At 45.7% G+C, this 4,120-nt stretch overlaps 1 pseudogene; it reads left to right on the top strand.

Annotated features, from left to right (window-relative positions):
• The first annotated feature begins 4,001 nt into the window (after positions 1 to 4,001).
• LOC101590898 overlaps positions 4,002 to 4,120 on the top strand; it is a 2,112-nt pseudogene continuing 1,993 nt past the window's right edge.

Below are 4,120 nucleotides of genomic sequence, written 5' to 3' on the forward strand. Positions count from 1 at the left end.
CAATATATGTTGTGAGACAGGAAGAAACTATTCAAAAGGAAAGAAAATGGGATGAGGGATGGAAGCAAAGAAGGAAGGGAAAAGAGAAAAATACATTCAAGATAGTTCAGATTGCTATCAGATAGCTCAGCAGACTAAAGTGCCTGCTTAGGCAGAGCATAGCGGCTGGGGTTCACTGGGGTTCATTCCCAAGCCTGCTGTGCTGGCCCTGCCCCTGGGCTGCCCTGAGACGTGCTTGAGACTGGGCGTGGTGGTGCGCACCTATAATCTCAGCACTTGTTAGGCTAAAAACAGGAGAATCACTACAAGTCCGATCTATGTAGTGAGACCCTGTAGATCCTGTCCTAAAAAATAAAAAAAATAAAAAATAAAAAAGATTGTTGTGGGGCTGGCGAGATGGCTCAGTGGTCTAAAGCATCTACTTGGAACAAGCTTGGCAAAGCACAGGGACCACGGTTCGATCCTGCAGCACCATATGCCATCCAGCCCCGCCTCCTGGTGGGCTGAGCTGGCCATGCACACACACACAATAAATAAATAAATGTTAAAAAAAAAAAAGAAAGAAAAAGATTGTTGTAATCCTAGCACTTGTGAGGCTGAGGCAGGAGGATCGTTGTGAGTTTGAGACCAACTTGGGCTACAAAGTGAGTTCAAGTCCAGCCTGAACTGCATAGCAAGACCCTTCCTCAAAAAGACACAAACAACCTTAAGATTGTTTTACTAATAATTTTGCGCTCTCGCTCTCTCTCTCTCTCTCTCTCTCTCTCTCTCTCATTTCTCTTAGTTTAATGAAAAGGAAGGTTTGTGTTAATATTATTTGGATAATTAAATGCATATATTTGTACTCTGAGTAACTAAAGATGGCAATATACAACATATCAACCTTTGTTATTCTCCTATTACCTTGTTTTGATATTTGTTTCACCTTTTTTTTCCTCTTTGAAAACAAAACAAAACAAACAAAAAAAGTAAAACCAAAGATGATCCTTTCAGGAACTCCACAGGAGGGCAGGAGTACTCAGAGGTGCTGAATGTGTGGCCCGTGGTGTGGTCGTCTAGAGTTGCTAGAGACTCCTACCCTGTGCCAGGCCCTGGAAGCCCATTTTGGGACAGTTAGGGACCACCCCACTGGCACAGTGGGGGACAGAAGACAAACCCCCAAGTGCCATAAACCTGGGAACTTTTTGGCGCAGCATGTTTCAACACACGCTTTATGAGAACTAGAAAAAAACACAGAGGGGCCGGGGAGATGGCTCAGTAGAATAAGCACTTCCCTGGCAATCGCAAGGGCCTGAGTTCAATCCCCGGTTCCACCAAAAAAAAAAAAAAAAAAAAAAGAAAAGAAAAAAACACAGAGGCAGAATGTTTGTGAGAAATTGGAAACTGCTGCCAAGGGAAAAAACTAAGCCCTCTACCTTCCCTTGCCCTTCATCCACTTAAAAGCATACATTTTGAGGTCCCACAGCCGGGCAGCACATGATCAGTTTCCCACTGGCTTGCTGTAGATAGCACCTCTGATGTGTGGGTCATGATAACAGCAGCTGGATTTCTTCCCAGGGATGGGAAGGCCACCACTGCTGAAAACACTTAGCTTCCCTTGGGCCCACAGGAATCTAATGAATGACTAAACTGGGGGATTTGCCTCGGGTTGGATTTTCCTCGGCTCTGCATGTAGACATGTTGATCCTTTAGGAAATATTTTGCTGGGTGTGCTGGTGCACGCCTGGCTCATTTTAGCATTGAGGAGGCTGAGGCTGGAGAATTGCTGTGAGTTTAAGCCCATCCTCTGCTATAGAGACCCTGTCTCAAAAATAAAAGAAAAAAGGCCAAAAGAAATGTTTTGTCCAAGGCTAAGTTGCAGGGTTAACTTGGCCAATTGCCTGCTGGAACTGGCCTGTGTTTTCTTGCTCTCCCTCCTTTCTGCCCCCACTCTACTTCTTAGAAGCTGCAGCAGCCCAAGTCCCAGAAGCCCTTGTGCCCTGTCACAGGGCCCAGCCCCACAAAGCTGGGCTGTTTGTACAGAACCACGGCGCCAGCTACAGGAAAATTCAGGCCTCCAGGACAAGTTGACCGTGACCACCCAGTGAACCAAGTCTGGCAAAGAAGAGACAAGTTTTGGAATTGTGCCCATGGCCATTGGCCATTGGGAGTTACGGTCTTCAGTCCACTGCAGCAGTTAAGAGAAACCCGCTGCTCTCTGTCCTGTGAGGGCAGCTCCGATGCTCTCTGGGTCAAATTGCTGGCTGCTTGCAGCTTTGCTGTGTGAGCACAAGCACTTGCAAGGCTTTGCCCAGGCTCACTTCTGGCGTCTCTGGGTCAAGAGATCCTGGAGTGTAGTATCGGTCTCATCACTTTCCTCATTTTCATGGATCTTCTGAATTACTTGTCTATTTCAGTATAACAAATTACTCCCCAAAGTTAGCAATGTAAAACAATGAGCATTATTGTACTTCCGGTCAGGCAGCCATTGGGAGCCAGTGTAGCTGCGTGATTCTAGCTGAGGGTCTCTCCAGAAATTGTAGTCAGAGCGCTGTGGGGGGCCAGGGAGATGGCTCGGTAGAATAAGCGCTTGCCTGGTGAGCGCAAGGGCCTGAGTTCAATCCCTGGTTCCACCAAAAATTAAAAAAATAATAATAATAATAATAAAAATAATAAGGTGCCCCTCTTTGGGCTGGGGAGATGGCTCAGTAGTATAAGTGCTTGCCTGGCAAGCACAAGGTCCTGAGTTCAATCCCTGGTACCGCCAAAAAAAAAAGAGTGCTGTGGGGATGCAGGTCTATAATCCCAGCTCTTTGGAAGGCTGAGGCAAGAGGACTGCAAGTTCAAATCCAGGCTGGGCAATAGTGATTTAGGGAGATCCTGTTTCAAAATAAAAAATAAAAAAAAGAACTGGTAATGTGAAAAGACTCTGTTTTCAATTCTCTGTATTATAAAAGAAACAAACAAAACCAACAATCAAAATGTCCCCCAGAGGGGCTGGGGAGATGGCTCAGTGAAATAAGCGCTTCCCTGGCAAGCGCAAGGGCCTGAGTTCAATCCCTGGTTCCACAAAAAAAAAAAAAGTCCCCCAGAAAATGAAAACCTAGGGAGATCAACTTAGCCTGATTGTCCACAACTTTTCCAGTCTTTGAATTGAAAAGTTCAAATTCCAGGAAGCTTATCAGTGCCAGGTAATATAGGAAAGTCATCAAAACAAAAGTCATAGCCTTTAAAGCTGGGTGTGTTGTGGAGACCAGTAATCCTAGCACTTAGGAGGTTAAAGCAGTAGGCTCTCTGTGAATTTGAGTCCAGCCTGAGCTATAGAGTGAGTTTAAGGCCAGCCTTGGATAAATAGCATGAACCTGTCTTTTTGTTTGGCGGAACCAGGGATTGAACTCAGGCCCTTGTGCTTGCCAGGGAAGCACTTATTCTACTGAGCCATCTCCCCGGCCCATGTGAAGCTGTCTTAAAGAAAAAAGGAAAAAAGAGTCAAAGCCTTTACAACCTGCGTGTGAGCTAGGCATGCTGGCACATGCCTGTAGTGTCTTCTTGGGAGACTGAGGTAGCAGGACAGAGAACCCACATGGACAAAATAAAACAAAAAAGTCTACTACTGGAAATAGCATACCCTTATTTCTTCCATATTCTTTCCATTAAGATTAAGTCAGCACAAGCAGGAGGAATCCGGTCAGTGTAGGAGGTGGCACATGCCTACAATCCCAGAAATACAGGAGGTAGAAGCAGGATGATGGCAAACCTGAGGCCAGTATGGGAAACTTCCAAAATTTGGTAAAAAGGGTTGGGGATTGTAGGTCAGGGGTAAAGCACTTTCCCAGCATGCATGGAATCCTCAGGTTCAGTGAAGATACAAGAGTTACAGCTTTGAGTATCTCCGAGCACCCCAGTGGCCTGGGCCTAAGAACAGAACAGTGGCCAAGGCCCAGGGCATCAGGCTTCCAACTGGAGATAGACACCTGTGGCCATCCATGTACAGCAAGTTTTCTATATTGATCCAGGCCAATATGCAATACCACCAGGCACGTATCTATGATGGTGCTGCAAGGACCTCACAGATTCCTGCTTTGGAAGAAGAGACCCTGATAAGACAAAAGCCATTGCTTGCTTTTTTTTTTTTTTTTTT

Source organism: Octodon degus, unplaced genomic scaffold, assembly GCF_000260255.1.
Source record: "Octodon degus isolate 3935 unplaced genomic scaffold, OctDeg1.0 scaffold00002, whole genome shotgun sequence".
In the NCBI taxonomy this organism is placed as follows: domain Eukaryota; kingdom Metazoa; phylum Chordata; class Mammalia; order Rodentia; family Octodontidae; genus Octodon; species Octodon degus.